This window comes from Syngnathoides biaculeatus, chromosome 7, assembly GCF_019802595.1.
Source record: "Syngnathoides biaculeatus isolate LvHL_M chromosome 7, ASM1980259v1, whole genome shotgun sequence".
Taxonomy (NCBI): Eukaryota; Metazoa; Chordata; class Actinopteri; order Syngnathiformes; family Syngnathidae; genus Syngnathoides; species Syngnathoides biaculeatus.
Genome location: NC_084646.1, coordinates 3,026,834 through 3,050,300, shown reverse-complemented (window position 1 = coordinate 3,050,300; position 23,467 = coordinate 3,026,834). Strand labels below are relative to the sequence as shown.

General features: G+C 43.9%; 1 long non-coding RNA gene across 1 annotated transcript in view; it reads left to right on the top strand.

Moving 5' to 3' along the window:
- The window catches only part of LOC133503508 (uncharacterized), a 46,366-nt gene extending 23,252 nt beyond the window's left edge, over positions 1 to 23,114 (top strand). Inside the window, exon 3 of the long non-coding RNA XR_009795751.1 lies at positions 22,786 to 23,114. This is a non-coding gene — a long non-coding RNA (uncharacterized LOC133503508). The remainder of the gene's footprint in view (positions 1 to 22,785) is intronic.
- The last annotated feature ends 353 nt before the right edge of the window (positions 23,115 to 23,467 follow it).

Below are 23,467 nucleotides of genomic sequence, written 5' to 3'. Positions count from 1 at the left end.
AATGTCTGAGGCAAGCAGGGAAAAAAAAAAAGCCTGGGGACAAAGTCCAAAAGGAGGGAGGAGCCAAGTGGGGAGGAATATGGAACACGAGAGTGGGCAGAAAGAAAAATCAGGTGAAGCGGAAAATGATGTGAGGGGGAAAAAAAGGCGACATCAGGAGTGGGAACAGACTGTAATGCAGTACTGACTGAATTGGGGTGATCACAGAAAAAATGGAATGCAAAATATGACTCAAAAATAATAACTGAACTACTAACCGTAGAGGATTGCATACTTTAGTACAGCTGAGGTAAGATTGTGTTGAACTCAAAGCCTCGTTTACAATTGCAGCGTGAATCACTTGTGAGCATTTCAGGGTGGAGCCTGTGTGGGCGCAATTTTGAATGAAAATGCCATTGGGAAAGTTGTGGGATAAATTCTCACTAAATGTCTCATTCACGAGCTACCTTTTTTTCCCACCCTGTTCAGGGTATCGTTTGAGTGATGTCTGATAATAAGTGTCGCTGCAGTTACCTTTAAAAAGTAACTGATACTGATTACTTGAGCTTAAAAGTACTCCAATAGTTATTTGATTTAAAGTGTAATAAAGTTAGAAAAATTCCCGGCCTACAGAGCGCACCTGGTTATAAGCCTCATTCACGACATTTGTAAAGGAAATACCGTTTGGTACATACATAGGCCGCAGCCGTGTAAAACCCGCAAGTGCCCACATTGAAACCGACATTGAAACACGAGCTATTTACAAAGACAGATGGTACAGATGCTAACGCCCCCGTGCTATCGCTAACTCTAGCGCCGCCTCACTAACAGGGCCGGTAAAGAAAAAAAAGCGTACTGGTAAAAATCTCTGAGACACAGCAATAACATGCCAAAGCAGCGCTAACAGGGCGGGATCGGTAAAAGTCACTTCCTCGGCACATGCGTTCCACCAGTCTCACTCTTACCTTTTCCGCTCGAGTGCCCCCTTGCGGCCGTTAGTAAAAAAAAAAAATGCACGAATTAGTCTCATCACCACATAAACCGCGGGGTTGAAAGCATGTGGAAAAAAATGTCACGGCTTATAGGCTGCAAATTACGGTACTTTCAGCAGCTGGAATATCACTTCTCCAAAGTACCAAAAAAGGCATTAGCTTAACTGGACCCATTACTTCATTATGTACACCACATAAGTTCTAGAATGATGTCATCAACATGAACCAATAATTTTTTGATACCTGATACATGAGTCACATTAAGTCAGCAACTTAGTGCAGACTTGACGTGCTAACGTTGAAACAGGCAAGCAACTAAAGGTAAAGAAGCACATTGCTTGCAGTACACTTTTCTCAAGAATTTAATTGGTAGATGGCAACTGTGTGTGTGTGTGTGTGTGTGTGTGTGTGTGTGTGTGTGTGTGTGTGTGTGTGCGTGCGTGCGTGCGTGCGTGTGTGCGTGTGTCCGCGCGGGCACAAACGTCAGGGGTGCAAGCGCGTTCAATCAACTCACAGTCCGGACTACAGATGAAGTTTAAAGGTCTCACTTTTCATTGTGAATATGAATTAAGATGAGTATTTCATGTCTTTCAATTAGTCAGTCCTAATCCTACATAACCGCACACGTCTGTATGAATCATTAATCCGTAGTGTGTTTAACAAACCAATTAAATGGCATTCTTCATGTTCAAATAAAAAAATAACAACAATCAAATGCATTTTTTATGATGGAAAATAACTGAAATAGTGGCACAGTGAAAACAAGCATTTCTTTGTACTTTTATGGTACCACACAGTCACTGTGCATTGTGTAATAAACAACCGCTGGGCAATTTCTTTCATCTACTTCCTGTAAAAACAAAACAAAAAACAGTCTTGGGTACTTAATGCTATTGCACAGCTCCACTGCTCTTTGTAGTAGTACTTTGTGAGTCATAGTGATGATGATGCAAAAGTAGCTGTTGTTGGTTAGAAGAAGTAACTGTAGTCTGATTACATGGTTTGACTTAAAGTATAACCACTTTACTGTATGGTGTGTCGTAAATAACTGCAGAATTTACTGCATTGTCTAAGTGTAATGTACTGTAATATGTTCCGAGTATCCATTGTGATATTCCTGGAGCCACAGTGTTTGCGCATTTCGGTTTAAATAACAAGATACATATTACAAGGGAAACGTGCAAGAAAAAATTACAATAGAAGGAAGAGTGATCCTAAAAATCTATTGTGTAAACATTTAAACGCTAACAATGTGTCCGAAATGAATGAATGAATGAAGATGGGTGAGAAGCTTGGTCATCTGGGAAGGGCCCAGTGTCGAGCCGCTGCTCCTCCGCATTGAGAGGAGCCAGATGGAGGTGCCTGGGGTGTCTGATTCCGATGCCTCCCGGACGCCTCCCTGGTGAGATGTTCCGGGCATGTCCCACCGGAAAGGGACCCCGAGGACGACCCAGGACACGCTAGAAGAGACTGTCTCTCGGCTGGCTTGGGAACGCCTCGGGATCCCTCCGGAAGAGGTGGAAGAAGTGGCTGGGGAAAGGGAAGTCACCTCGTACGAATGCTACTGACTTGTAAAGCAAGGGGGGCATGGTGGCTGACTGGTTAAAGGTGTGTTCAAATCCTGGCCCCGCCTGTGTGGAGTTTGGATGTTCTCCCCGTGGCTGCGTGGGTTTTCTCCGGGCACTCCAGTTTCCTCCCACACCACAAAAAACATGCAGTAATTGAAAACACTAAATTGCCCGTAGGTGTGATTCAGAGTGTGAATGGTTGTTTTGCGTGCCCTGCGATTGGCTGGCAACCAGTTCAGGGTGTACTCTGCCTCCTGCCCGAAGCAAGCCGGGATGGACTCAGGCACTCCTGGGACCGCTGTGAGGATAAGCGGCTCAGAAAACGGATGGATGGATATACGGCAGTCTGAGCATGCTCCTGCGGCAGCCACGTTATGAAATCATTGCTTCAAGTTACACCGTCAGCGGGGATGTCCTGGGAGAGAGTAATTGTGCAACAGGAAAGGAACATTGACCAAAAAGATGAGTTTGTTCAGCAGCGTTCAAGCGAAAGGTGATTGCGGCGTCGGCAACAGAGGAGCTGGTTGGAAATTTGGCGTGAATGAGGCAGACGTTCACACAAAAGAAAAGCGGAGATGCTGAAAAACAATTCTTAATAAGCTTTTAACTATTATAGGGCGTGTACAGTAGCTCATATAATGAGCGTGATGACAAGTTGAACCATTTTTGTCATTATAGATACACCTAATTATAGTTCCAAGAGATGTGAAAATGCCCCCCCCCCCCAAAAAAAAAAAACCTCATTGAGTAAAAAAAAAAAAAATCTTATTTTGACTGATACAGTAAGTTTTGGTTTTGGACAAAATTGACGTGATTGTTTTTCAGGCCAAAAATGTTAACTTATGAAACATGTGCAATAATTGAGAAAATTTGGTTGCAGTACACAATTTTTTACTCGGTGAGAGAAAGATGGTAGGAGAGGAAGTTTAGACGGGGAGCAACAAAATCCAGAGGGGGTGGGGGTCTTCACCCTGGAGTGAGGGAAAGAGGAAGGAGGAGAAGTTTGAAGGGGGTGAGAGGATGAACGGAGGGAGGGCGACAGTCCATCACTCATTGCGAGTCGGCTGGCGTTTGGGAAGGAAAACCCGCGGGCGACTTCAAAGGCCTCGGCGGAGCGAGGGGGTGAGGGTTCTGTAATCCAAGCAGAGGTTAGGGGTCCGCAACTATGATCCCCGCTGCTGCTGAAACCAATTTAGCCAACGGGCCCCGCGGAACCCGTGTGAGGCCCACTTGTAACTGGAGCAGCTGCGAGTGACAAAATGCAGGCGGAGACGCACGGCAGGACACGGACGTCGCTTCCGCACTGCAAGGTGCTGGACTTGGGTTTTGCCCACTGCAAATGTTTGGGTCTTGAGGGGGTGCTGATCAGGGGCGTCAAATGTTTTATCAGTGAGCCAACTTTTGCAATCAAAATATTGTCATCTTATGTTCAGCTGTTCCTCTCCATTGTGGAACTACTACTGGCGTCTGCCTTCCGAAAAGTGGCATTGCAAATATTCATCATCCATTTTCTTGGCCGCTTATCCTCATGAGGGTCGTGGGAATGCTGGGGCCTTTCCCAGCTGTCAATGGGCAGGAGGCGGGGTACACCCTGAACTGGTTGCCAGCCAATTGCAGGGCACATAGAGACAAACAGCCACACTCACAATCACACCTAGGGACAATTTAGAGTGTCCACTTAATATTGGATGTTTTTGGGATGCGAGAAGAAACCGGAGTGCCCGGAGAAAACCCACGTAGGCACGGGGAGAACATGCAAACGCCACACTGGTGGGGACGGGATCAAACCCGGGAACTCAGAACTGTGAGGCCAATGCTATCCAGCTACTCCACCGTAAATGTAACCGTAAACTCCACTGTAAATTAATTGAACACCCACAATATGATTTATAAGACTGGAGACCAGTTAGAATGGCTGATTTTGTGTCTTTTTAAAAGGCAGAAGAAGCAAATCTGCATAGGCAAAGGTGCCAAAATTGGAGCCGGTGGGGAGAACTTGTTGAACTTCCCCTTGCTTAAACATTTTTGAAATTCCAGAAATGAAAATTCGTCCAACATATCTGTTTAGCAATACATTATGGGAGCTTCTGATTGATCTAAATGCCAACTTGGAGGCAGTCACAAGAAGAAGTCATGCCGTATTCCAAAATTGATTTTGACTCTTGTTTCCCTTGCATGTGGTTCATTTAATTTCAGAGCATGGTGGGAATGGACCTTTCCGATGGCGAACTTAAGCTCCGCCCCCTTAACCATGTCCCACAAGATTCCAAAATGGCGATTGAATAGAACATGTTTGAAGTCGATTCTCTATCGGGTATTCCAGATAATATAGGATATGTTTTTTGTGAAATGTGTCAGACTTGTCCAAAAGAGTTCTGCAAAGAGGTCTCAACTATTTCACGCAAGGATATGCACACGGAATTAACATTTTGGACGGAGCAGGACGCAATGTCAGAGTTACAGCGAAATGTTGGCGATCGATGCAAAAAAAAAAAAAATAATAAATAAAAAAATAAAATTTTACGCCTCGCAAACTTCATATTGAAATCCAACGGGATAAAATAGTGGAATCGTACTGCGCATGTAAAGCAAGGTGAGTACTTTTTACTTGGAAAGATCATGAGTAGTAATATTGTAGTCTTTATAAGTGAGTGGGTGATACAAATAGGCAAATAGACATTTCTCTTGCATGACACCGCGCATTTACGTATCACGAACCCGACTCTTCGTCATAAAACATGACACACTTTCATTCAGCAGGTCAGTGATACACTAACAAAGTAAAAGTTGTTCTCCTGCAATGTAAAAAGCACTGATAATAATTCCATCAAACTCAGAGAAGATACTTCTCCCTCACTTACCTTCTTACATACAGCCTTGTGTTTGTTGATATTGTCTACATTTAGTTGTACGTGCGGTCTTCCGCAAGCCTTAATCCATCGTTGACACTTCCTCAACTGTGTTTTAGGCTTTGGAAAATGAATCAACTGTGCCCCTTGTAACTTATCAGGATATCTTTCATCAGAATTGCACGTTCCCCAAGCGCATCTGAGGACCATTTTCTTCATAACATTTACTTTTCCAAGCGCACACTATTGACAACTAGCATTGCTTGTGGGACAATACGGCGACAGGGGCGTGTCAAGCCATGGGTTAAGACAATGCGGCTATCTGATTGGCTATTATTGTACGAGTGATTGACAGGTCGGAAAGGTCCATTGGTGCTGGCGTCTCACAAAGCAGTTTTTCACATGTGCTTTTTTTAAGCTTTCAACAGAATATTATGCCGTAAGGGAGGATACATGTAATTCACGATCACCAGGAGGGCTTTGACAAAACATGGCATCCCAAAAATGAAAGGACCAAAAGATTTATTTTCCGTAACTAGACATTGTTTATTCACCTCCTCCACTAAGACTTTAATTTTCAGTTTTCCATGGGGAAAACGATTAGCGCTACTTAAAGCCCCAAACCGTTTTTTTTAATTACGACAATGTCCACTATGTTGCAATTGAGCGCTTGCAATATTTTAACATGAGTGAATATGCAATTTATTCCATTTCAGATCTCCGTAAACTCGATCTACTAACTGCAAAAAAAAAAGGGAAAAAAAAGAAAAAATTTTCTCATTATTCCTAAAAGTCATAATTGTCTAATTCCAGGATCGCAAATGTTCCTTAGTTCTCTCGGAAAGAGGATAAGTTGAGTTTTTGTGCAAAGCGGTGAATGCACATTCTGAGCACAGTTTGTTTCTTCTATTAAAATACTCTAGCTAGCAAGCATGTTAACCTACTGTAGGAATCCTACGGTATATCCATAATTATACTTTTTGTGACACTTTTCTTTGACGTTGTGGTATGCGTGCGCCGTCAACTCCACCCACGGTGCTGATAACCGAGTGTTGGACTTGAGGTCCGACAACAGTCAGACTTGGTAACTCGACACTGATGATCATGACCCCCCCAACTTCTACTTTCAGCAAGTGAGTTTACAGCTTTCACAACAAACTTTGAAGCCTAGGCAGGTGTCCTGTCACCGAAAAACGTTCATATACTGGGCCTGTAAAAACTAGTTCAAACCCTGATTCAGAACTTTGCTTGATGAATAAAATCACATTTACCCTGAGATTGACAGGATACCTGGCAACCGCTCGAGGGTGTAATCGCTGTGTGACTGCAATTTTCTAATGGAGAAAAAGCCACTGACCTCTTCACAATTGCCCCGTGGTTGACTGGCAACCGGTCCAGAGTGCATCCTGTGCATGGGTGATGATGATGATGATTATTATTATTAAATCAAAAAAGGCCACTTACATTGTAGTGGTTCTCGTAGTTGCCTTTGGCCGAGCTGCTTCGGGATCCTGGCGATCAATCCAGGGTGTAGCCCAAGGGGGGCTCAATGCGTCGATCGCGATCGACCGATCGATCACAAGGCAGTTTTGGTCGATCACGATCGACCGATCGATCACATGGCAGTTTTGGTCGATCGCGGGACGGCGTGCCCCAAAAAAAAAAAAAAAAAGACGTCAGCCAATGTTCTCTCTAAACTGCACGCGTGCGCACTTCTGCACCGCTGATGCAGACTCTTCGCAGATATTCTGCATTGCGTGTAAAAAAAATAATAATAATGAAAAATCCAATACAAATTGAAAATATAACATACAGCTATTCAGTTTGTGGCATTTTGCAATGTGATTCGATGAGTGAGGGAGGACTGGTTGTTGCATCCAATGGCATAATTCACATACGTACTGTAAAAAATGAAAAGCCGCCGCCACTGGTTACCTTTAGGCAGCACACAGCACTTTCTCTAACAACGACCACTGCTCCGCCACACTCTCTTAACCCCCCAACCCGCTCTTAAAGACGTACACTCGTAATTACAAATGTTACAGTACTTACGCAGCCCATCAATGTGTTTTATAATGACAGCATCCATCACCGCTGCTTTACCTAGCAACACAGTCTGGGCAATGTAGAGCAAAGGCGAGCTAGACATGCTGCTTATGTTTACTTTTGATATTAATGGAGAAAGTTAAAAAAGAAATGCTGTTGTTTTAAGATGCAATGACTTCTGGAGTATGTGGATAATCGAAGAAAAAATGGTTAAACTGGAGGAGATTTTCTCTTTTCCGAGTGGGAATGGTCTGGTCTCAAGCCTAAGTAGAAAGTTAGAAAGTTCAGGATGAAATGGTGTGTCATTTTAAAATTCCACCTTGGCACAGCCTGATCCAGGATGAAAGCACAGACAATACAGTGCACAAAAAGCTAATTCTGTATTTTAAATATCGGAGGCAACATAACATTAACCTGAAAAACAGTTTGTGAGCATCATCATCATCATACCCCTCCCCCTTCATCGGTAGCTCACGAGACGCTGGCTACTTGAAAAGTAGATCTTGGGGTAAAAAAAAATCCGGGCACCCCTGGTGTAGCCTGTGTCTGTGTCTGCAATTTTCTAATGAAAAAAAAAAAAGCCATTAACATTGTTGTGGTTGATTTCCATGCAGCGGCCACGGGATAAATTCATACTAACTTTTCCAGTCACAATTCAAAAAGCTATCATCGGTGCAGGTGTTTTCAATATGATATGATAATAATAATGTTTTTAGTCTTGGTTCAATAGCCACCCTTGCTGTTCCAGTTAATTGTTTGTGATCATTAGTTGCCTCTTCTTAGCGTATCTTATCTGATTTTATCTAGTCGTAGAATACCTTTGTAATTATTTTATGTGGATTTGTTTCGCGCAATCTTGCAAAGAATAAACCGAAAAGAGGACTCTTAGCATTTCTCATTGTTTGTTTCAGTAATGTAGACCAGAACCTCTGCTGTAATGTGGCATCTCTGTGTGAAAGAAGCAATACGATTGAAGTTGACCTCTGTACAGAGTGGCTGGAAAGACCAAAAACATATGCTTTTCTACTATAAGTTCTTCGACTCAAAGCCTGGGAGTCTGGGGGGGCACAAGTATAGAGCATGCAGTAACTGTATTTACTTTCTCAAAAAAGTCAATGTTTAAATAATTATGCCTTTATGATCACCCGCATCAAATTCTTTCTCTCGCCGACTGGTGCCAAGTGACGGCACCGCCTCGGAAGCGTCCCAAAAGTGACGGAAGCCTGTAAAATACGGGACGGCCCCGCGAAAGCAGACCGAGCCCGCGTCGAAAGGAGTGTAACGTCAAACGTCGACATATTAAATGCACAAAAGGCATTTGACTTTTGCCTGGGACTCCACGCGCGTTCTGAGAATAAATGCAGATACGCGAGCGATGCGCACGAGTGATGTGAGGCCACGACGTGTGAATCATCTTGCATTGATCATGCGAGAAAATGCTTGGATCTCACTCGCGTCTTTGTCTGTCTGCCTGTATTAAGATGGCCCTATAGACTGCGTTTGATGCCAAAAAAAAAAATCAAACGAGCCGACGAGTGGGCTCGCCGTGCGGAGACGATAAAACCACAGTAAAAGTAACGAGTTGACTTATGAGCCAAGTTGTGGCATAGACTATATACATGTAGATTAATGGTGAGGGATCACGATAAAAGCGGGCTCTGTAGTAGATGTTGTCTGTAGTTTTGAGGACTCAGCAACTTTAAGTTAAAGAGCATGTGAAGTTTATTTTTGAACTACTCCAGATAGTATAAGTTAAGAACGAGACAGAAGCAGACCTGGACCCGGAGTCACCTTTGTGGGTTCCCGACCTGGCTGACTGAACATTTATCCATTTTCTTTGCCGCTTATCCTCACAAGGGTCACAGGGAGTGCCGGCGCCTATCCCAGCAGTCGTCGGGCAGGAGGCGGGGGACACCCTGAACTGGTTGCTAACCAATCGCAGGGCACGTTGAGACAAACAGCTGCAGTCACAATCACACCTAGGGGCAATTTCGAGTGTCCGATTCATGTTGCGTGGTTTTGGGACGTGGGAGGAAACCGGAGTTGCCGGAGAAAATCCACGCAGGCACGGGGAGAACTTGCAAACTCCACACAGGCGGGTCCAGGATCGAACCCGGGACCTCAGAACTGTGAGGGCGACTCTTTCCAGCGGATCCACCGTGCCGCCCCTGAAAATTCACACAAATATATACATACACAAATGTACACATTTCTGCCATGCCGAGTAAATGACACGTTAATATCGTACTTTATAAAAACATACAGTAACATATAAAAAGACTGAATTAAATGTTTTGGATTGTTTTATGGACAGCACGGAGGTGGATCAGCTGGTGAAGCGTTGGCCTCACATTTCTGAGCACCCGGGTTCAATCCCGGCCCCGCCTGTGTGGAGTGTGCATGTTCTCCCCGTGGCCTGTGTGGGTTTTCTCCTGGCAGTCCGGTTTTCTCCCTCATCCCAAAAAACATGCAACATGAATTGGACACTCTAAATTGCCCCTAGGTGAGATTGTGAGAGTGCGATTGTTCTCCATCTCCATGTGCCCGTTGACAGCTGAGATAGGCTCCAGCACTCCCCACGACCCTTGTGAGGATCAGCGGCAAAGAAAATGGATGGATGGATGGCTGAATTGCAGACGTCAACCATATTTCTTATCTACAAACAACTTCACACAACCTGTTGACTCTGCAACAGAGGGGAGGAAAACCTTTGGTTCTCCTGTTTGCTAATATTATGGAAATATTTACATTATGAATATTTACATTTAAAAAACAATTTAAAATGTTCAACGATATTTTCAAAGCAAATTAACAAAAAAAGAAAAAAAAAGTCATGATGCAACAATCTATTTACAAGAAAAACTTTTTTTTTTGCATCGATTCAATGAACATCGTGCTCTCCTTCTGTTTTTGTGCCCTGGCCACCCTGGTGCAGTTTAACACCACCCTAGGTCGTGGAACGCCACAACACCGATACTTTTCGTTTGTCTATTAGCATTATTTGTTAGCATTAAGCAAAAAAGACTTTCGACGGGAAAGGGATGCGGTGGTTTTGAATTTACAACATTAGAGAGGAAGATGCACGAGATAGGCTTAGGTGGGAAAAAGATGACACGCTGTGGCGATCCCTAATCGGGACAAGCCGAAAGGAAAAGAAGATGATGATTAAGTACCGGGTAGTTCTCTTTCTTTCGTGTTTGGTTTGACAGCAGACTTCAGAGGAACGTGTCAGTAAAGAGGGTGAAGCCTCTTTTTTTTTTTTTTTTTTTTTTTTTTTTTTTTTTAAAGACGTTTTAACTATCTGGCAAACTCTTGCTGGTTTTGAATCAAGCTGAGGTCACCGCCGCGCTACAGCGCTTTTAGCTCCCATTTTTTTCTTACAAGTGCAAAAAAAAATTGTCAAACTTCACTCATATCTCAAGGCACTGCTGTAAGTAGAAAAATGTCTTGGGGAAAGATGCGATGAGGCGAACGAAGACCTTATCTCGACTACTGCACAGGGATCACCCTTTAATTCATCCAATCGATAACGTAACGGGCCTCGGTTGGTGCTGCTGTTTTGATTAGCAACTGAGATCTAAAAAATGAGAATTTCTTCAAGCCCTTTTAGGTGGAAGCATCTGATTGCAGGGAGACATTAATCTGGTTCAGTTCCAGAGATGATATCGGATGAGCGGTACAGAAAATGGATGGATGGATGTTTGACTAAATTGTCGGCAGATGAAAAGCAGAGCTAATGGAGTCGCAAGTCTAAAGACTCAACCTTAAAAAATTAAAAACAGTCTATGAAAGACCTGAATGTCTCACAGGTCACGATCTGTCCTAAAGATTAACTCAAGAGCATCTGGAGTCTAGATTCTTGAAGACCTCTGATCCAATGGGGGCTTCATCAGTGCTGACAGACTTTGCGGGGAGTAGGAGACACAGATATTTAACCTTTTGCTATAGGACTTATCCAACCACCCGCCCCCCTCACCCCCACAATCCCCCAGGGGCTTTGGGGTCACATGTGGTTCTTCAGTAGTTTGACGGTGGACTTCTGAGTTGTTGGGAATCACTAGACAGAGGCTTTCGTGAAGGTCTAATGCACCTTACAGATCTTTAAGAACGGGTCTTATTGGTATGACAATGATCCTTTCATTTTGATATTGGTTCAATCGCTGTTAATTAGTTGGTGAGTCAGCAGGAGATACATTTTTCCTGGAACTCAGTTGATAGGTGACATCGCAAGAACTCGCAAGAACTCATGACATTGTGGTTTACATTGGAATAATCTCAAACAATGTTCTCATTCACTCAAGTCACATTTAAACTCCAGGACACTTTATCAACCTGTGTGGGACTCTGAGGAGAAAGGGAGATTTTGTTATTGCATTGTGACTATTAGAAACCCGGGTTTCGGGAACTTGTTAATGCTGGTGAATATATTGGTATTTATTGGGATGCCAAACATCCTCCCCAAAAAACTGACTCAGTAGTGTTGGCTGGAGAGCTAGAAAAATGAAATTGCCCCAGGCATTGGTTTCACCGACATACATGTAATTAGGTGGTCATAACAGACCGCATGAAAAAAATGCCCCATGGCTGAAATTGAACAGAAAGTGGGTCAGTTTTGGTTTTAAGCAGACCTTTTGGGGGTGGTACAAACTAAAGGTTCAAGAATTTGCCGAAATTAGCCTCAATAAGGAGCAGGATCCGAGCTCTGGATAGATGGGCGATTCTAAAAGTTTTGGAGGTGATTTTCAGGACCATGAAGGGGATGCGAAGACTCTCATTCCTTTTTGTTTCCTTTTTAAAGGAGAAATCCAGTGCTTTGCATGAACAGTGTATCCAATAGGTCATGTAATATGTACCCTATTTTGACAATGTGATGCTAAATCCTCTCTCATTTAATAGTGTTTTGAGAAGATTTTTGTCGACAATTGCGAATTTTCAAGGGCGCTGCCATTTTTGCAAGTCACATGACCTACGTGCAGGGATGTGACATGTTACGTGCCGCAACAAAGACTCGATTACATGGGACACCATTCATGCTCAGCGCTGATTTCTCGGATTTATCCTCATCTGATGAAGAAATAGCAGTATCGGTTGATCGGGAAGACCGAGGAATATTTTCATACAGATTTGAACCTGTGGCTGTAATTAATGTTTAATGTTCGAATGGTTCTTCGGGCGGAATGACTCGGAGTCTGACTACTCGGAGGCCTACGCGCGACATAAGTGCGTAAACAAAGGCCCCCGGGAGCTCCGGGCCAGCAGCCGCGGATGAATCTTCGGAGGGGAATGACGCGGAGTACGACGAGTGAGCTCCGGCGGCGGGCTGCGAGGCCAGCTTTCAAATCCAAGAAATCAGCGCTGGGCATAATGGTGTCCCATGGAAACCAGGGTTTGGAACGGCACAGTACACGTCACATATGCGCACGTAGATCATGTGACTCGCAAAAATGACAGCGCCCCTGAAAATTTGTAATTGTTGATTAAAAAATCTTCTCAAAACTATTAAATGAGAGAGGATTTAACATCACATTGTCAAAATAGGCTACATATTGCATGACCTATTGGATACACTGGTAATGCAAGCACTGGATTTCCCCTTTAAGGTAGAAGGAATCTTTTGAACAACTTTCCAACATGTTTACTATAATTACTATTAAAGTAAAGGTGACTATAATTCGGATGAGACCGACTCGTGTGACTTTCCAACAGTCGAGGAGAGTTTGGTGAAAGTGTACCATGCGTTTTCAAAGAAGCGCTTCTTTGTAAGAAATCAATGGGGACACGTCGACCTCGTTTTCACGCTGCGCACGTTGCAAATAAAAGTGTTGGCCGGGGTGAGCGTTAAGTGTTTACCTTGGGAAATGCAAAGGCTTGAAAAAAAAAAAGATCATAGTGTTGGGATAGAGCATAATGAGCATCCCCTTGGTGACGATTAACGTGGACGCCAATGAGCCCAAATGCTGCCGTAATGGAGGAAAGTGGCTCCCCGTCTTTGAAAATTGCAGGGGCTCGTTGAGACACCCGAAGGTGCTGCGTGACCTAGTTAATACGTCCTCGTGGCGGGTGTTAATGGTTACTCTGACAGGCTCGGCTATGTGTTTTTTGTGTTATTTTTTTAGCTACTTCACTTCCTGTCTAACTGGTCGACCTTAAACACTCTTACATACTTTATCTGTCCACTTACTATTTATTTACATTTACATCCTTTGCTTCCCGTGTACTGCTTTTACCACTCAATGTTCATTCATCAGCACAAAAGTTTGCACTTCATTCGAATACTGTACGAGTATATGCTCTCATTTCATTCGTGTGTTCATATTCTAACGTATGCAGATTTTAAGCACCTCTATGATTTAAAAAGGATGCAATTTAAGGGTCAAGTGTCATCGATATAAACATTCTAAAATAGATATAACGTTATTCACTTCAATGTCTATACAAAAACTAAATATGAGCGGAGAGGGCGTCATCCATGGGCAAAGTTGCGGAAGTGTCATTCCGCACACCAAGTGGTCGCCATATTGGCTGCATTTACTGTCCGTGACGTCACCCCGGACATTCGCCATTGAAAACGCGCTGTGGCCCCTACTGTGGGAGACGAACACGCCCCTTCAGACACGGAAGCTCTTTTCGAAAAAGAGAACGTCTCACAATTGAGTCAAGTGTCCGGGAAAATATTATCCTGTCATTTTGAGCCATATTTAGATTATATTTGGATCACTTCGAACTAACAACAGACTCCCCGACAGCATGACAGTATGGAGCGTATTCAGCCACGAGCGATCACGACGAGCCAATCACAGCTTCAGCCGAGGTGGCACCAAGGTGGCTCATCGCAACGTCGAGCCGGGCTGTTTTATGGTGTTGTCGTCGCTCGTGGCTGAGTGCGCCATAAACAATTGTTTATCGCTGCCGCCATCGGCGGTGTTGTTCACCGCGGACGACGTCGGCGGCTATGAAGAACCCTGCCGGCAATGGCGCACTCAGCCGCGTGCGATGACAACACTGTAAAGCGGCCCGGCTCGGCACCTTGATAAGCCACCTCAGCGCCGAAGATGAGCCACCCCAGCCGAAGCCGTGACCAGCGGACGTGGCACCGAAGCTGTGACCGGCGGACCACGTAATCTGTCTCTCATAATGTAACAAAAGATCCGCGTATGTATGACAGGGGTGCTAAATGCATCGATGTGCGGGTCGGACGGCTTCCGCGTCAGGCTCGCCCGCGAAGGCTGCTGTGTTCGCTCGCCCGCAAAGGCTGCCGCGTCGTGCCTCGCAGACGAGCACGGCTTCGGCCAGGCTGGTTCATATATACTGCCACGGCGGCAACAGTCTCCCAGAGAGTGTGTATGAGCCAGCCAAGCCGAAGTCGTGCTCGTCCACGAAGCACGATGCGGTAGCCTTCGCTGGCAAGCCGACGCGGAAGTCGTCCGACCCGCACATCGACACAATTAGCACCCCTGTCATACATACGCGGATCTTTTGTTACATTATGAGAAACAGATTATGTAGTCTGCCTAAAATTATTATTAATTTTTTAGTAGCTGTATACACACCTACGTGTCATTTGGAACCCACAAAGCCCTCCTCCTTTGCACCCGTGCAATCCATTTTTCACGACGAACCGGGTGCAAATGTAAGAAGGGTTAAATCCATCCTCCCGAGTGTTCAAGCAAAGTCCAGCAATGCACCGAGCCGGCATTTTGGCTAACACGAAGGAACAACGAGCTTCCTTCCCGGAGGTAAAACTAATAGAAACAAAGGTGTCCACTTGAGGGCGGTCCTGCCATGTACATCACTTCCTTCTTCTCGAAAACAAATCCCTCGAGAGGATTTTCATGGCGGGAGTTACAAAAAGCTGTATAAGTCAAAATCATGTTTTGTGTTGGGGGAAAAAAAACAACAACCCACGGCTCCATGTCAGCTGCTGTTTTTTCATTAATAACATACTAAAAATCATGCATTTCATGACAGTGGCCCTTTAAGGAAAGGATGGAAATAGAACGAATCCATTTCAGAGTCAAAATATCGGTATCATTAAAGTGGCAGTATTTTCTATATTACTGTACATTGCGAACCACCAAGAGATGTGACATTTATTGCATGTACTGCTGCCTTTTACAATCACTGTGCTTTATCTTGCCATATCAAACACTGTTAGGGAAGTGAAACTGCAAAATGTGTCACTGGTCAAGCTGTGTTACCATGGCCACAACAACAACGCTGCATGTCAATCTCGTGTGTGCGCGTGTGTAATCATGTACTTTTAATATGAAACTGCTCACAAGCAGGCAAAAATAAAACATGTAGCCTATTAAGCTATCGCTAGCACGAGCAGTTTTACATAAACATGACGGCGTTGTGTCAAATCCTGATCTAAAATTTCAGTAAACATTGCTTTGTTCGCGTTAAATGTTGAAATGTTGGCGTGCAAATATGTTGACAACAGCAAGCACGGGAAGCAACGCGGCAGTCGTATTGCACCATCCTGTTGGGCGACGTCGAGGTCCGCTGTTCAAGAGTTGTTGTTGATACAGTGAAGAAAAAAAGTATTTGAACACCCTGCTACGTATATTGCAAGTTCTCACACTTAGAAATCATGGAGTGGGGTCTGAAATTGTCATCATAGGTGCATGTCCTCTGTGAGAGCAATAATCTAAAAAGAAAAATCCAGAAATCACAAAGTATGATTTTTTTAACGATTTATTTGTGGGATACAGCTGCAAATAAGCATTTGCACACCTGAGAAAACCAATGTTAATATTTGGTACAGTAGCCTTTGTTTGCAATTACAGAGGTCAAACGTTTCTTGTAGTTGTTCACCAGGTTTGCGCACACTGCAGGAGGGATTTTGGCCCACTCCTCCACACAGATCTTCTCTAGATCAGATGTAGTATGGGGTGGACAGGTGTCTTTATGCTGAGCTAACGACCTCACACAGCTGCGTGTATATATGGAGTGAAGGTGGACTTTTAAAGGTGGACTAACAGGTCTTTGTGGGTCAGAATTGTAGCTGATAGACAGGTGTTCAAATACTTATTTGGAGCCGTATCACACAAATCATTGAAAAAAATCATACATTGTGATTTCTGGATTTTTCTTTTTAGATCTCTCTCACAATGGACATGCACCCACGATGAAAATTTCAGACTCCTCCGTGATTTCTAAGTGGGAGAACTTGCAATATAGCAGGGTGTTCAAATACTTATTTTCTTCACGGTATGTCACACTCCATGGACAATATCCCCCAAATTTTTGGCGTCCTAGGGCAATCGTTGGTCGCGGATTATGTCACGCTACAAGAAATTTTGTCGTTCCCGACAAGCTGTGTCAGATCCGATCTGGGGAAAGGGCCTGCGATAGCTAACCGGACCAATACCGGGGCTAAAATCCCGGAGTCGATCTGGGGATTATCCGAAAAGTTGCACTGAATTCATATGATTTGGTTCGCTGCGGCCGGCGTGCCTGGCACGTGTTAACGCATGTGCGAGTGTATCGGTGTCATTCGCAGCTGACTTCTGATGAAGGCGATTCTCAGAACGCCGCATTGAGGTCACGACAGCGGGCGCGGTTGCACGTACGGCGTGTGTGTGACATTCAGCCCGCCGGCCTAAATGTCACATTTGGGAGGGCCGTCGCCATACAAGACGCGGCGCTTCGTGCCAAATGTTTGTTTGCTTGCTTGCTTTTCACTTTTTCTTTTCGTCACTGATGAACGGCACTTGCCATGACTTCACGACCGCCTTCCTTTCATCTACTCGTCTTTCCTCTTTATTGCCTCCCTTTCTTCCTCTTTCTTACATCAAGTTCATTTTTCTTCCTTTCCTTTTTTGTTTCTTCTTTGCCTGTCCCCCTACCATTCTTACGTTCATTTTCGTTCCTGTCCTTCGTTTTCCTTTATTGAATCATTCTTTTATTCCACGTCTTCTTCTATTGCACCATCTATTCATTCCGTTTCTTCACTCCTTCCTTCAGTCTCCCTTCCTTCCAACTCCTTTCTCCTACTGCCTTCCTTTTTGTTCCTTCCTTGTTTCATAGATTCATTTTCTTCCTCCTGCCATCTCCTTTCTCTTGGTCTTTCATTTCTTTCCCATTTCTTTCTTTTTTCACTTTCTTTTTTCAGTCTGTTTGTGCTTTGTCCTTCCTGCCTTTTTTTTGCTAAATATCTTCCCCCTTTTTTCTTTCTCTCCCACCTTTCTTTTATTCTTTCTTTCAATGTTTCACCCCCCTTGCTTCCTTTGTTCTCCAGCTTTTCCTCTTTCCTTCCTGCCATCCCTCTCCTTTTTTCACCCTCATTTGCTTCATTCCCTTTCTTTCGGACCTTTTAATTTTTACACGCTCCCTTGCTTTTACTTTCATCCTCACCTCCTTTCTTCTAGCCAATTCTTTCATTTACCTTCATCTTCTCTGTTCTTCATTACTTCTTTCTTTTTCTTTCTTTGCCTTCCACACTTTTGTCGTCTTCTTTTCTTCTTCCATTCCTTCAATCTTTCTCCCCCGTTCTTTTTTTCTTCCTCACATCACTAATTCCATCAACCCATCTACAATTTTCTTTTCTGTTCTTTCAGTCCTTCAAAATTTCTCACTTTTCTTCTGTCCTTTTGTCTTTACATTTTCCTTCTTTTTATGCGCCCCTCCCTTGATCCCTTTGTCCTCTCCTCTTTCCTTCTTTTTCATTTCTTTTTGCCTTCCGAAATCCACAGGCCCCCTTCTTTCGTTCACCTTTCACTTCTTTTCCACCTGCCTTCATTCTTGCCATTCTCTACCTTCCTTGATTTTCCCGTTCTTTTTTCCCTATACCTTCCTCTTTTTCCATTACTTCTCTCTTTGCCTTCCACACTTTTAATGCCCTGTCTTCTTTTCTTCTTTCATTCCTTCTATCTTTCTCCCCTGTTCTTTTTTTCTTCCTCACATCATTTATTCCATCAACCCATCTACAGTTATTTTCTGTTCTTTCAGTCCTTCAATATTTGTCACTTTTCCTCTGTCCTTTTTTACATTTTCCTTCTTTTTTTGGACCCTTCCCTTGACCTCTTTGTCCTCCCCTCTTTTCTTTTTGCCTTCTGAAATCCACAGACCCCCTTCTTTCATTCACCTTTCACTTCTTTTCCACCCGCCTTCATTCTTGCCATTCTCTACCTTCCTTGTTTTTTTCCCCTTTTCCTTCCTCTTTTTCCAGTATTCTTTCTTCTTTACCTTCTTGCTCTCCTCTTTTCTCCCATCTCCCTATGCCGCGCTCCCACGCAAGTTGATTTTTAATAATGGCTCCGAGGTTAATGACTACAAAGATTTTAGGCGCAAACACCATTTTGGCTTTACCCGTAAAGTGCAGTCACTTCATAGCTATATTATAAATACATATCCGTACATTGGTGCACGTGGCGAAACATGCACGAGAGGCAAGATATAAGAAGTGCAGATCAGAAGGTGCGAGTGGGAAGAGGTAGCTGTCAACTGTGGGATGTGATGAATGACAGATCGAGGGGGCGGGGGTTGCAACGGGGGGCTTCGTCCCAGAGCTCGTCGTGACTCCCGTTCTGACCCGTCCAATGACCAGGAATGTGGGAGGATGAGTAGAGAGGCTGATAAACACAGACACGGTCTGATGTGGAGGAAGCTAAAGAGGGACAAGGGAAAAAGAGAAAAAGAGAGAGAGAGAGAGAGAGAAAACAAACGTGGGCCGAACCGTTCGAATTTTTTTTCTCGGCAGTGAAACGGAGGACACGGCAGGAGGGGTAGGTGGGTGTCAGAGTGGGAATGGAGCATCATCTATTTGTCATCTGTCTTTCTCGTTCCCAACCAGGCACCCCCCCCCCATGCATTTTCCCTCTTTCCACGCCTCTGTCCTGCTGTTTGCAGCTCGTCGTGGGAGTGTGGCGCAGGCAAATAAACAGAGATTGTTTCATTCAGCCGATGGCGACTAACGGTACATTATTAACCTCGTGTCACCTTGTTTTGGGTTAGCTCAGCCCGTTAATTTGTGACGAAGAACATTGTGCCACGAAGCTTCCTCCTCCTCCTTGGCTAAAATTGGTTCAGCACAGACGCATGCAATGATCTAGTTGTTTTTTTTTTTTTGTTTTTTTTTTCACGCAATGATGATGTCCAGGAAAAGGTACTGCGCTGTCTATGTAAAACGGCACACATGATTTGACGTTTGGTGATAACCAGATTTTCAGTCTCTCAAAACTGATTCAGGTTCTCAGAAACCACAATAATAACTTCCCATCTGCATTTAAAGCAGTTATTCCCAAACAGGTACATTAGTGCGCCGTGAGCGCTCTTCAGGTGTGCCGTGGGAAGTTATCCAATTTTATGTAATTGCTAAAATATAAAAAAAAACCATTTATTCCAAGAAATAATGTATCTTTACTCATCTATTTATGCCAGTGAGGCACAATAACAGACAGAACCAAAAAAAAAATCCTCTTCTATTAGATAGCAGTACATACAGTAATTAATCGATCCATTTTTGGTGGCATTTACTTTTGTTGGTGTGCTGCGGGATTTTTCAATTGTAAAATATGTGCCTTGGCTCTATAAAGGTTGGAAATCACTGATTTAAAGGACCCAAAGCATCCAGATGGCCAGAAATGTTATATGTATGACTAAAGTTTGACATTGATTAGTCATCATTTGTTTTATTGGTGACTGCCAAATTTGTTGATCAGATTGAAAGCATACCAATGTGCACACACACACACACACACATACACACACACACACACACACACACACACACACACACACCTTGACATAATTGGCTTTTATTTGCGGTTACCAGAGTTCTGGTCCCTACAAAACTACATTTGGTCTCCTCAGAGTGATTATTATTACCAGGAAGCATGTGTGCAAACAACATGTGCAGCCATGCCCATAGACACACACACACACACACACACACACACACACGCGTTATTAGCTTCCAGTTTGCCAGATGTGCCACCCACACACAAACACGTGAGGCCTGGTTGTTTGTGCTTGACAATCACAGGAAGTTTGTGTGCGTTTACTTGTCATCTCCCAAAGGACGGCATGTTGCGACAAAATGCTGGCAATCTTTTATGGTCTACATGAATAAAATTAAGCTACTTAAGTCAGCACCTGTTCTTTGGATGTGTGGGATTTTGCCAAATCTACAAAATTACAATAAAGATGAAATATTTAACAAAGTATTATACATGGGTGCACGTGCGCGATTTAACGAGATCGAATACAAACACTGTCAAAACAGAATAGAATACAATGGAATGGAATACAGTAGAATAGAACAGAATAGACTTACATGCCATTCTAGCGCACATCAAATACAATTGCTACTGTGTTCCAAAAAAGCGAATGGCAGACACAAACGAGTGTCGCGTGCAAATGCATTTATTTAGCCGTATGATTATGATCATCGCTGCGGTTTGCGGCAAGGCGGAACACCCGTTGTGGCATCGCCGACCTTTGGCCCAGTATACTAATGACATCCTTTTCAAACGTTGTTTTTACTTGACGTGATAACACAAACACGCGCGCATGAATGCGTTGGGTGTGTACCTGTCACCTCCCTTCCTCCCATGCAGACAGTTCCATACAGAGGTGATAATTACCTCTGGCTGGATGTTGTTTGACTCAACATATGCACAAAAGATGACACAAAAGGAACAACAGCCTGTTTGTCTTCCAGGAAGCCTTTTGTCAGCCATGTGCGTGTGTGCCCACGTCGGTGTGTGTGCACGCATGTGTGTGTGTGTGTGTGTGTGTGCGCCTCATTCCACTCTCCGTCCTCTAGAGCCCCGCTGAGATTCGCACCTCCCTCCCCGTACGGTCTCTTTGCCTCTGACCCAGTCTGGAGGTGGCGAGGCTGCAGCCATCTCTCCTTCCTCCGGGGAGATTGGACTGAGTAACAGCACAGGGTGGCGGGCACGAAGCTGCCGTCCCGCTTGCTACAACAGCGGCTCCCGCACGCCGGGGCTGCACAACAAAAGAGCCTTACGAGTCGCATTGGCTCGTTCTCTACATACGCGGGTGAATCTCGAGCGCCGTGCACTTGAGAGATCATCAGGGAAATGATCCAATTTCACCTAATTGGTCCGGAAATTATTTACTGCAAATATTGTATCTTTTGTCATCTGTTGATGCCGGTGATGTATCATGACAAGCGGAAGAAATAAATGCTATCCTACTAGTCGCGGGGCACATTGTAGTTACGGTTTCCCTCAGAGGGTCGTCAGGACTGTGAAACCTTGGAAATCTTTCCCTCATCATATTTACACGTGGAATAAATAAGTAGTTCTGGAATCAAAAATCAAAGTTAATTAGTTTTTCAACGATTGTTCATGATTGGTGAAACTTAAAATGCTTGGAATATCTCAACGTTATCGTTTATAATGGGACAATTTGAATTTTTGTTTCAGATTTGAACAAGAATGATAGAAGTTAGCACATGATTTGCTTTTGCGGGCCACATGAAATCACGTGGCTCGCCGGATCTGGCCCCCGGGCCTTGCGTTTGACACCGGTGCACTTGAGGTACACAGGGCACATAATTATTATTTACTGTATTGTATTGTTTTTATTTGGTTTTGTGTCGTGAGCTTTTTCTGTAAAGTAATACAGTATACGTGCCTAGTATACATCGTCTTCATTGACCCAAACATATTTTTGGGAATATAAGAGGAAGCTGGAAAAAAAAAATGATGTAAGATGTAAGCACAGATCTTCCAACAATTATGCCACCGTCCTGCCTACATATTCCATTCATAAATTCATTTCATCAAGCAGATGCCAACATACACAACACAGCAGGACGTTGGTTTCATCAATACTCATAAAATGCCATTTGCAGACCATTTGCAAGCACTTTCCTGTCCCCTTTTCCTTTGCATGTCAATCAGCCATTTAACGTGAGTAGTTTTATTTTTTTTACAGTACTCCTCGTCGTATGTGCAGGAAGTGAAAGTAAGTTAAAATGTCGCGTTAAAAAAAGCCCATACAGTTGATAAAGGTTTTATAATGGGCACAGCGTGACCCTGCAATGTGCCATTTACATTCCTTCTGGGAATCCATTTTTCACTGTAGTTCGTAGTGCACCGCATCATCATAATGAGCCGTTTTAACAAACATTACTACTTCTGGTAAACCAAATGATTAGAAACGGCATAATGTGGCGGACTTGCAGCCACTTGAATAGCAATGTCAGTCATATTGTCTTCGAAAAGGCAGTTTTGGGTGGTAGATGAAGTAGAAGCGTGAGTGCATTGATTTGTGTGTGTCTGTGTGAGATCTACTAAGAGAAAAAATGCATTCCAGAAGAAATCTGAATTATTGATGCCTTTATTCAAGTTTGATGCCTCTTCTTTTGTTGGAGAGGTTCCTGAGCGGTGGCCTGCGTGTCAGATCTCCTGTGCCACATCCACACATCTGTCCATCTGTCTCCCACCTCCATCAGCCCATCTTCTGGCCTGCGTAGGACCCCTGGCAAATTGGATGGGAAGAGCGCTAAGAGAGGAGAGAATTAGATCATGTAATGGGAGCTGCTGGCAGTGTGACTAAATTGGCTAACTATAGCTAACAACATTACACACTGTCCATCTGGGGCCTGGCTTGTACTCCCTCTGCTCCCCTTTGTACAATCATCTATGTGAAGGACTCCCTTATCTACCAAATGGGGGGGGGGGAAGAGAGAGATTCTTCTTGAGAGTAACGTAGAGCCAGCTGTGAATCCAATGAAATCTGGGAATGTGATCTCAAAAATTTCATTAGAAATCAGATGAGAAATAAAGATCGATATTACATGCCTTTTCACGGGATTATTTCCGCAAATGGAAGGATTACGTTCGGTGATGCAGGAACGATGCGGTGCGATTCCATGGTTGGCTTCCAAGTCATTGTAAAACAACGGAGTGCACGAAATGATCTTGAACGTTTGCAATTTCTCCCCGGAAACACGATTGTTAGGCCTGCCGTCGTGACCTGAGAGTAATACTTACAATGTATCAATCATTTGCTGTGCTCTTGTGACCTCTCACCTTCCAGTGTGGCGTTTGTAGGA